We start from the raw sequence: 12597 nt of genomic DNA, 5'->3' as shown, positions 1-12597 counted from the left end.
TCCTTGTAACTTTTGTATTCTTTATTTGTTCTACACATTTAATTTTTTTTGATTATTATGTGCCTGGAGGGTATTCTTTAAGCTTCATGCATGTTTATAGGAATCTCTTCCCTTAGGTTACAAAATTTTTCTTCTATGATTTTGTTGAAGATATTTTCTGGGCCTTGGACCAAGGAGCTTGGCCTTTTTATAGTGTCCCAAAATTTTTAGATGTTTTGTTTCAGGATCTTTTTATATTTAACACTGTATTTGACAGACATAAATTTCCTTAATCATATCTTCTATGTCTGAGATTCTCTCTTCTGCTTATTATATTCTGTTGGTGATCCTTGTGACTGTAGTTCCTGGTCTCTTTCCTAGGTTTTACATCTCCAGTATTGCCTCACTTTGTGTTTTCTTTATTGCTTCTATTTCAATTTTCATTTCTTGGACAGTTTTATTCGTATCTTCCACCTGTTTGATTGTATTTTCCTGTATTTCTTTATATTTATTTGTTTCCTCTATAAAGGCTTCTATTAATTTGAACATATTTTCATGTATTTGTTTTTTTCTCTTTTTAGAATTTTTTATTAGATATTTTCTTCATTTATATTTCAAATGCTATCCCCTTTCCTTCTTTCATCTCCAATACAATTCTTCACCGAGTTAGAAAGGGCAATTTGCAAACTCATCTGGAATAACAAAAAACCTAAGATAGCAAAAACTATTCTCAACAATAAAAGAACATCTGGGGGAATCAGCATGCCTGACCTCAAGCTGTACTACACAGCAATTGTGATAAAAACTGCATGGTACTAGTACAGCAACAGACAGGTAGATCAATGGAATAGAATTGAAGACCCAGAAATGAATCCACACCTATACTCACTTGATCTTTGACAAGGGAGCTAAAACCATCCAGTGGAAAAAAAAGACAGCATCTTCAACAAATGGTGCTGGCTCAACTGGCAGTTAGCATGTAGAAGAATGTGAATTGATCCATTCTTATCTCCTTGTATAAAGCTCAAGTCTAAGTGGATCAAGGAACTCCACATAAAACCAGAGACACTGAAAATTATAGAGGAGAAAGTGGGGAAGAGCCTCAAAGATATGGGCACAGGGGAAAAATTCCTGAACAGAATAGCAATGGCTTGTGCTATAAGATTGAGAATCGACAAATGGGACCTCATTAAAAAAAATTGCAAAGCTTCTGTAAGGTAAAAGACACTGTCAATAAGACAAAAAGGCCACCAACAGATTAGGAAAGAATTTTTACAAATCCTAAACATGATGGGAGACTAATATCCAATATATACAAAGAACTCAAGAAGCTGGACTCCAGAAAATCAAATAACCCCATTTAAAAATGGGGCACAGAGCTAAACAAAGAATTCTCAACTGAGGAATACTGGATGGCTGAGAAGCACCTGAAAAAATATTCAGCATCATTAATCATCAGGGAAATGCAAATCAAAACAACCCTGAGATTCCACCTCACACCAGTCAGAATGGCTAAGATAAAAAATTCAGGTGACAGCAGATGCTCTCGATGATGTGGAGAAAGTGGAACACTCCTCCATTGCTGGTGGGATTGCAAGCTTATACAACCACTCTGGAAATCAGTTTGGTGGTTCCTCAGAAAACTGGACATAGTACTACTGGAAGATCCAGAAATTCCTCTCCTGGGCATATACCCAGAAGAAGTTTCAACTTGTAATAAGTACACATGTTCCACTATGTTCATTACAGCCTTATTTATAATAGACAGAAGCTGAAAAGAACCCAGATGTCCCTCAACAGAGGAATGGATACAGAAAATGTGGTACGTTTACACAATGGAATACTACTCAGAAATTAAAAACAATGAATTTATGAAATTTTTAGGCAAATGGATGTATCTTGAGGATATCATCCTGAGTGAGGTAACCCAATCACAAAAGAACACACATGATATGCACTCAATGATAAGTGGATATTAGCCCAGAAACTTAGAATACCCAAGATACAATTTGCAAAACACATGAAACTCAAGAAGAAGGAAGACCAATGAGTGGATACTTCATTCCTTCTTAGAATGGGGAATAAAATACCCATGTAAGGAGGTACAAAGTTCGGAGCTGAGATGGAAGGAAAGACCATCAAGAGACTGCCCCACCTGGGTATCTATCCCATACACAACCATCAAACCCAGACACTATTGCATATGCCAGAAAGATTTTGCTGACAGGACCCTGACATAGCTCTCTCTTGTGAGGCTATGCCAATGCCTGACAAATACAGAAGTGGATGCTCACAGTCATCTATTGGATGGAATACAGGGCCCCTAATGAAGGAACTACAGAAAGTATCCAAGGAGCTAAAGGGGTCTGCAACCCATTAGGAGGAACAACATTATGAACTAACCAGTACCCCCTAGAACTGTGTCTTAGGTTGCATATGTAGCAGAGGATGGCCTAGTCAGCTATCAGTGGGAGGAGAGGCACTGGTCTTGTGAAGATCATATGCCCTAGTACAGGGGAATGCCAGGGCCAGGAAGTGGGAGTGAGTGGGTTGGGGAGCAGGGTAGGTGGATGGCATAGAGGACTTTCTGGATACATTGGAAATGTAAATGAAGAAAATATCTAATAAAAAATACTAAGTAGGGGCTGGTGAGGTGGCTCAGCTGTTAAGAGCACTGACTGCTCTTCTGAAGGTTTTAAGTTCAAATCCCAGCAACCACATGGTGGCTCACAACCATCCGTAATATCTGACACCTCCTTCTGGAGTGTCTGCAGACAGCTATGGTATTTGCATATAATAAAATAAATAAATCTTTAAAAAATACTAAGTAGCAAATTGCCTCCAATGAATATCTTCATTTTGTGTGCATATCTTCTTGATTTTTTTTTGCTTTATCTTGTGCACTGATCACATGTCATTAATAATAACAAGGGTGACCATAGCTTTTATGGCAGCTACATGCATATTTATTCCATAACGATGATGGTGTTCTCCTCCATAAAATTGCTGCGTAAGACACAAAACTATTACAGGTTCATGGACGAGATTTTCTCATAATGGACTCTAATTTGTTTAAAAAAAAAACTATTAACTATTGCCATACTATACCAATAGTTTGAATTATTTTAATCAGCTTGTTATGAAATGAGTTATTTTTGCATGATTACTAAATAAGTTTGTTATAATCAATGTTTTTTTATTAAGGTATAGCACAATGTCACAGAACTTAATTATTAAAGAAAATAAAACAATTTCAGATCCCAGTCTCAAAAACATTAAAGGAACCATAAAATTGTTACATAAGAAATTTTGTATCTCTTATGGATAAAAGCTTTCCCTTTAAAATCTTTGGAATTTATGGAATGCATAAGTATACAATTTGGACTATATATTGTATTGTTTTAAAATAAATTACATAAAGGATGGTATGATTCTTTTGAACTTTATTTTTATTTCCAGCAACAAGTATTTAAACTGAGTATTTTATTAATGACAAAGTCAAAATATGCATCTAGCACATTACCTATCACAGTTATATGAGCACTCACTCAGTGTCAGCATTTTTTAAAGAACAAATTGTATAATTTTTAAGTTTAGGTATATGTGGTACAATAGATTGCTTGTATTTATCCTCCATATATAATAAAGTTGTATTTCCTTTGACCAGCATCTCTTCTCAGACTGCAAGGTTTCGAATGGCTCAGATGTCTCAAGTGTTGTTTAACTTTTGAAGTTCATGAACTATTTTGGATTCTAGTGTATACAAGACAGATATTGCCATGAGTTCCACCAGGTTTTAGATTGTTTCCATTAGCCTGATGTTATTTAGTGGTAAGGAATTATAAGCTCCAGCAATGAAATATCCTGAAAATATCATAAGCAATGTGTCTTTTTCTTCACTACATTACTGTAGAAAGAGCTAACAAAATCGTATACTAGCAAAGAAAAATTGGGCCTGTCCATTTCTTGCCCCAGCAATAGAAGTAATCTTGAAAAGTGAAGGTTTGGGGTCTCCTTGATGGATCACTTCGCAGAACACAAATATTAAACCAGTGAGTTCAAATTCTCAAAATACATCATCTCTATTTTCAACATTAAGAATCCATGTCTCTAAGCTTTCCCATGATAGTATATAATAAACCAACTTAACAAAAGTTGGTTTAAGATTTCACTTTCAATTTTATCTAACAGCTTTGCAATGTCCTTTCAAATGACAAGAAACATGTTTAAATAGGTAAAGGCAGAAAAACATTTTTTTTACATTTCATTCAATCATGAAACTTCATTCTGTATATGTTTATACCAAATGCAGGAAATGGTTCATTCTCACTTAGCATTAGAAAAGTTATTCTCTATAGGAACCAACAGAATAATTGATATTCATATATGGATATTCGTATGAATAGGATAAAACTGCTAAATAAGACTTTCCCCCGATCGTCTGCAATTCAAGTATGTGAAAGTATAGCTGTTTCTAGTTAATTTGGTTCTTTTCACAAGTCCACATAACACTTTTAACAGTATTGTGACATGCATGAGAATGTTTTTATACTTGATTTCAGAAAAGGGGAAATTTTACTTTAAAATCCAGCACATTTTGCTGTCTATGTTTTCTATAAAAGACCGACTAATTCTTCCTTTAATCTCAACACCATTTGGCCATAAAATAACAGAATTTGATGCAACCTAGACTTGACTAAATTTAGAAATACAAAATGTTTCACAATCTTGTTGCAACAAAATTGGTATGTATTCATTAAGTCAATACATTTTAAGTACAGAATATATCTTTTAGTCGATTTTAATGTAAAATTTCCAGTTTAGGGAACTTATTCCACATTAGAATCATTCAGTGTCAATACGGTGAACAAATGCAGAATGACATTTTCAGCTTTCTCTCAATAGCAACTAAGCAGCGTTATTGCTGCCCCAAGGTTCCACCATTACTTTAGGTACAATTCTCCTTTGAAGTTGCATGTTCATTGTCCCTTTTCTAAAATGGTTAAGCATTAGTTTTGTGCAGATGAAAATATGAATATAAAACAGGCAAAAAGCCAAGATGAAATAAAAACTAAAGTGAATTTGTTGAAAGCTTTATAGAGAAGGGCCTGTTTCACATATGATAGTCAGAAAGCACATTATCAGTAAATATAGTGTCATTATTATTACAATTTTTCTAATACTTTCCTGAGGTCAGAATAGAATTTATTGTCACTACTCTCAGCTTATAGATAAAGAAATTATGGTTATTTATATATAGTTATTTTCTACATGAACATTAAATTAATTTAATTCAATCCCAAAGAGAGTCATATTCAAATTATAAAAGGACATCAACTAGAATTCAAAATTATTGACCTGTTATTTCTAGTATAGAGTATTACTACATAAAGATGTACATATAGACATATTACATGAAGTCTGAGAGAAGTCGAAGAGTGACATAAATGCAAAGATATATCATTTAAATTGATCACAAGAATAGATATTCTCTACCTTATCTATTTTGATTGTAAAATCTCCATTAGGCTCAGGTGTCCAAACACTCCATCCACAGATAGTGATATTATTTTGAAAGTCTATAGGATGTGGTACTTAACTAGATTAATGGGCACTGATAGAGAGTGTTGAATTTTATAGCTTGACCTCAGTTCCTGCTCTCTCTCTACTTTCTGACTACTGATACATTGTGATTCTGGTTTTCCAAACATGCTACCATGCCTTCACCTTCAAGATACAATATTTTTTGAAATGTAAAATGTAATGTTTTTTTTCTCTCAAAAACTCCCTTTTGCCTTATATCTGGATACAGCAAGAAGACATATAACTAATATACTATCCAAACTATCGATAAGTTTAACATAATCATAACCCAAAACCCAGTGAAATTCTTCACAAAATCCAAACAAAATAATCCCAAGAATAAAAATAGAGCAACAAAAGACTTACAATCATAAAGTCAATTTTGAGAAAGAAAGATAAAGGTGCTGGTATCACATTTTCTGATTTCAAACTGTAATATAAGACAAAATAATGAAATTATTATAGTTTATTAATGAGACACAGACTAATGAATGGAATAAAAACTTAGAAATAATTTATTTATGCTTAACAGATCTTTGAAAAAAAATGCGTTAAAATACAAAATGGCTAAAAGATAGTTTCATCTTGTAAGTCTTGGGGAAATGCAAAAACAAATAAAATAGGACCTTTTATATAATTTTCAAAGAGCTACAAAATTAATTAAAGGCTTTAGTATAAGACCTTGAAGAAGTGAAACTCTAAAAAGAAAATATAGAAATTGGTATTAACAATGATTTCTTGGGTATAACACTAAAAGCACAGGTAATAAAAGCAAAAATAGACAAACCAGATTATATCAAATCAAAAGGGTTTTGCACAGAATAGCAAGGAACCAAGAAAGTAAAATAGAATAAAGTATTTTTAAATTATACATCCAGCAAGTGGTTAGTATTCAAAATACATAAGGAAGTTTTAAAACTCAATAGCAAAAAGAACAAAGCAAGAAGTCCAAACCTGTTAAATAGGGATGAAAGACCTGAATAGACACTGTTCCTAAGCAGACATACAAATGATAAAGGCATATAAAAAGGAACTCTACAAAATGCAAATAAAGCCATATTAAAATATTCACTCACATCTGTTGAAATGACTATGATCAAAAGATGAAAGATTATTACTGACAATGTGTAATAAATCATTACACAGTATTAGTAATGTTGCAAATTAATGCAACAATTGTGGGGGAAAATGTGGTCCTTAAAAACTCAGAATTACCATAAGATCCAGCAAGTTTTATTCTGTATAGATATTGCAAAGAAAAGCTGTTACCTCAATGTGATAACTCAACTCCCATGTTCATTGCATGATAATTCACAATAGACCCAAAGCTTGTGTCTCTAGTTGCATATGTAGCAGAGGATAGCCTAGTTGGCCGTCAATGGGAGGAGAGGCCCTTGGTCTTGCAAAGATTATGTGCCCCAGTACAGGGGAATGCCAGGGCTAGGAAGCAGGAGTGGGTGGGTTGGGAAGCAAGGTCAGGGGAGGATATAGGGGACTTTTGGAGAGGAAACTAGAAAAGAGGATAGCATTTGAAATGTAAAAGAAGAAAATATCTAATAAAAATTTAAAAAATAAATAAAATATATTAGTAAAAGTAAAAAAAAAGATATAAAAACAGTCTAAACATGTCAATGGGTTAACAGTTTAAGAAATTGTATGTGTACACAGTGATTGACACCTTATTCTGCCTTTAACAATCTTACTACCCACAACATTAGATGAATCTAGAGACTATCAAATTGGATAAAATTAGCTAGGCAGAAAAGTAGTTCAATTGGGCCTCCTCTTCAAGAGTCAAGAGTCATCTTCACAATACCTGAGATTCAATTTTGTCCAAAGAGACAAGGGACACTGAGGAAGACATCATCATTGATTCCATAGAGATCCTTAATCATGATGGAAATGGGATGCACCTGCCTAAGATACCTCATTATGCTTTTCACCAAATCTGTCACAGAAAGGCAAGTGGCCCAGGATGTATAACATTTCAGTTTGATCATATCATAGGCACTGTCAACTATCTACTTGTGAACCTCTTTCCATGAGTCCTTGTCTGTGTCAGTGCTCAGTTTTAGGTTAAGATTCTTCAGGGAATTGCTGGCAACATTAATGCCACTCCCTGTGATCACACTGGAGTCTCTGTGCTCTCTTAGGACCCATCCACGACAGCTTAGTGGTTAAATTCCCAAGCCTTTCTCCCACTAGATAATGTAACCAAGCTGAATCCAGAATACAGCCACTTCTATTAACTCAGTTTTTTTTTTTTTGAAAACCACATTATTTTCTAAGCCATGTAAGTCAAGATATCCACTGTGTTTGAAACAATCAGTAGCTTGCAGTTTCAACTATACTTCATAACATTGGGAATTGTGAACTTGATGATGATACCATTTTGCTGACCAAATTGAGTCAGCTCTCTCCCTCTTTTTGACAGCCAGCTTAGAGTTTGCAGTCACACTATAGTCTCTGACAGAGATAATTTTTGCTGTTCTAATGAAAAGGCTGGCATGCTGTAGATCCATCATCTCTCCCTCCAGTTGATATGTCTTTCATCATACCAACAAGGGCAATGCCATCTGTCATACGCTTCATTAAGATGTCAATGGCACAAGCCATGCCAACAGCACCAACTTCAGCAACTGTAAATCTAATTCTGGAGGGGCCTATTCTTCTTTAGGAAGATTCACAATGAGCTGCTCGGTGAAGGTTGCCATCTTGAACTTTGAAATTTTGGGGAATGCTAGTGTACAATGGGCATAGTCTGGCACACAGTGGCATAGTCTGAGATTGGCAACAGTGGCTCCAGCATCTGGTGTAGGTATTTTAATATCTCACAAAATAGACTTCAAACCAAAACTAATCGGAAGAGATGGGGAAGAACACAACATACTCATCTAAGGAAAAATGCACCAAGATGATATTGCAATTTTTAACATCTATGTCCCAAACACAATTACACCTAATTTTGTGAAGGAAATACTATTATAGTTTAAACTACATATTGACTTTCACACACTGATAGTGAGAATCATCAATACCCCATAAACACCAATGGGCAAGTCAATCCAGAGGAAAACTTATGAGAAATACTGGACCTAACATACAATGTAAACAAAGTGGACCTTACAGATATTTACAGAATATTTTACCCAAGCACACAAAAATATACCTTCTTTTCTGTACATCATATAACTTTCTACAAAATAGAGCACATACATTATGCAAAATGAGTTTCAATGGGTAAAAGAAAATTGAAATAAATCCCTACATCCTATCAGACTGTCATGGACTAATGATGAATATCAATAACAACAGCAATAGAAGAGCTTACAAACTCATGGAAAATGAACACTTTTCTACTGTACGAAACATGAGTCAAGACAAAAATAAAGAATGAAATTAAAGACTATCTAGGATTCAATGAAAATGGTTACACAGCATACCCAAATTTAAAGGACAAAATGAAGGTGGTACTAACAGGAATTTATGCCTACGTGAAAAAACCAAATAGAGAACTCTCATACTAGCAACTTAACCTAGGACAAGAAGATTTAAGCAAACACAAAAAAAGAATAAATGGTGAGAAATATTAAAAGGGAGGGCTAAAATAAAAAGGAAACAAGGAGAAAAATGCAAAGAATCAATTAAACAAAGAGTTGGTTCTTTGAGAAAATAAACAAGAAAGATAAACCCTTCTCAAAATGAACTAAAAGAATAAGAGCGAAATGAACAAAATCAGAAACCAAAAGGAAGACATAACAACAGACATAGAGGAAATCCAAAGAACTATAAAGAAATACTTTAAAATGTATACTCCATAAAATTGGAAACTCTAAAAGAAGTGAACAATTTTCTAGATAGCTACCACTTACCAAAGTTAAATCAAGGTCAGATAAAGAAATTAATTAAACCTATAATCCCTTGTGGAATAGAAGTAGTCATTAAAAGTCTACTAACCAAATATAGCCCAGAGTCACATGTTTTTCGTGCAGAATTCTACTACTTTTCTACAGAAGAGCTAATGGCAACACTCCGCAAATTATTTCACAAAATAACAACACAAGAAAGATTACTTAATCTATTTTATGAGGTCACACTTACTCTGATATTCAAATCACACAATGACCTAACAAAGAATGAACATTACAAACCAATTTCACTTATGAACATAGCTGCAAAATAGTCAATAAAAATTTAACAAACTGAATCCAGAAACACATCAAAAACATTATTCACAACGATCATCCCAAGGAAGCAGGGACTGTTCAATATATGAAAATCCATTAACATAATCCACCAAATAAAAAACCTGAAAGAAAAAAATTACATGATCATCTCATTAGATGCTGAAAAAGCCTTTTGGAAAATTCAGTGCACCTTCATGTTAAATGTCTTGTAGAGATCAAAGCACATACCTAAACATAATAAATGCAATATATAGCAAGCTGATAGCCAACATCAAATTAAATGGCGAGAAACTCACAGCAATTTCACTAAAATCAGAAACAAGACAAAGTTGTCCACTCTCTCAATATCTATTCAATATACTACTAGAACTATTAGCTAGAGCAATAGGATTAAAGGGTTACAAATCAGAAGGAGGAAATCAAAGTATTAATAGTTGCAGATAATATAATACTATATACATAAATGACCCTAAAAATTCCACCAGGGAACTCATACCTGTGATAAACACTTTTAGCAAAGTGGCTGGATACAAGATCAATTCAACAATGCCAGTAGCCTTCATATATATATATATATATATATATATATATATATATGGCAAATGAGCCAATAAAGATACCAGGGAAACAAACCCTTCTCAATAGCCCCAAATATTTTGGAGTAACTCTAATCAAGTAAGTGAAGTGATTTTTATGATAAGATCGTTAAGTCTTTGGAGAAAGAAATTGAAGGTATCAGAAAATGGAAAGATCTCCTATGCTCACAAATCAGTAGGATCAATATAGTGAAAAAAGCTACCAAAAGCAATATGTAGATTCAATGCAATTCCCATCAAAATTCTAACACAAATCTTTAAAGATCTTGAAAGGACAATTCTCAACTTCTTATGGGAAAACAAAAACCCAGGATAGCTAAAACAAACTGAACAGTAATAGATCAGCTGAGGTATCACCGTCATTGATTTCAAGCTGTACTACACAGCTATAGTAATAATAATTTAAAAACACATGGTATTGGCATAAAAGCAGACACATTAGTCACTGGAATAGAATTGAAGGCCCACCTGTAAATTCTCACACCTATGGACACCTGATTTTTGATAAAGAATTCAGAAATATACATTGGAAAACCGAAAGTATCTTCAATAAATGGTGCTGGCCAAACTAAATGTCTACATGGAGAAGAATGTGAAGATTAGTATCTATCACCCTGCACAAAAGTCAAGTCCAAGCGGATCAAAAACCTCAACATAAAACCAGACATACTAAATTTGGTAGAAGAGGAAGTGGGGAACAACCTTGAACACATTGGTAAAGGAGACGACTTCCTGAAATGAACACTAGTAATGCAGACACTAAGATCTATGAGATATTAAAATAGGACCTCATGAAATTAAAAAGCTGTGATGCTAAGGGCATGATAAATCAGACTTAGTGGCTGCCCACAGAATGGAAAAAATTACTAACTACACATCCAAATAGAGGACTAATATGCAAAAAATAAAGAAGTCAAGAAACTCTCTAACAACCCCCAAAATCTAATTAAAAATGGGATACAGATCTAAACAGATAATTCTCCATAGAGGACCCTCAAATGGCTGAGAAATGCTTAAAGAAATAAATGTTCACCAGCATTTTCACCAGGGAAATGCAAATCAAATCGACCCTAAGATTCCACCTTGTACCTATTAGAATGGCTAAGATCAAAAATTCACTCCAGTCAGAATGGCTAAGATCAAAAACTCAGGTGACAGCAGATGCTGGCGAGGATGTGGAGAAAGGGGAACACTCCTCCATTGTTGGTGGGATTGCAGGCTTGTACAACCACTCTGGAAATCAGTCTGGCGGTTCCTCAGAAAATTGGGCATAGTACTACCGGAGGATCCAGCAATACCTCTCCTGGGCATATATCCAGAAGATGCCCCAACTGGTAAGAAGGACACATGCTCCACTATGTTCATAGCAGCCCTATTTATAATAGCCAGAAGCTGGAAAGAACCCAGATGCCCCTCAACAGAGGAATGGATACAGAAAATGTGGTACATTTACACAATGGAATACTACTCAGCTATTAAAAAAATGAATTTATGAAATTCCTAGGCAAATGGATGGACCTGGAGGGTATCATCCTGAGTGAAGTAACCCAATCACAAAGGAACTCGCACAATATGTACTCACTGAAACTTAGGATACCCAAGATATAAGATACAACTTGCCAAACGCATGAAATTCAAGAAGAACGAAGACCAAAGTGTGGACACTTTACCCTTTCTTAGAAATGGGAACAAAACACCCATAGAAGGAGTTACAGAGACAAAATTTGGAGCTGTGACGAAAGGATGGACCATCTAGTGATTGCCATATGCAGGGATCCATCCCATAATCAGCTTCCAAATACTGACACCATTGCATACACTAGCAAGATTTTGCTGAAAGGACCCAGATATAGCTCTCTCTTGTGAGACTATGCTGGGGCCTAGCAAACACAGAAGTGGATGATCACAGTCAGCTATTGGATGGGTCACACGGCCCCTTATGGAGGAGCTAGAGAAATTACCCAAGGAGCTAAAGGGAACTGCAACCCTATAGGTGGAACAACAATATGAACTAACCAGTACCCGGGAGCTCTTGTCTTTAGCTGCATATGTATCAAAAGATGGCCTAGTCGGTCATCACTGCAAAGAGAGGCCCATTGGACTTGCAAACTTTATATGCCCCAGTACAGGGGAACGCCAGGGCCAAAAAGGGGCAGTGGGTGGGTAGGGGGTTGGGGGGGTGGGTATGGGGGACCTTTGGGATAGCATTGAAAATGTAAACGAGGAAAATACCTAATTAAAAAAAATTCAAG

General features: G+C 35.0%; 1 pseudogene; it reads right to left on the bottom strand.

Moving 5' to 3' along the window:
* Positions 7332-8370, bottom strand: Gm14938 (predicted gene 14938; annotated as a pseudogene).

This window comes from Mus musculus, chromosome X (assembly GCF_000001635.26).
Source record: "Mus musculus strain C57BL/6J chromosome X, GRCm38.p6 C57BL/6J".
Lineage (NCBI taxonomy): Eukaryota > Metazoa > Chordata > Mammalia > Rodentia > Muridae > Mus > Mus musculus.
The sequence above is the reverse complement of the archived record's forward strand: the minus strand, read 5'-3'. Positions and strand labels throughout refer to the sequence as shown.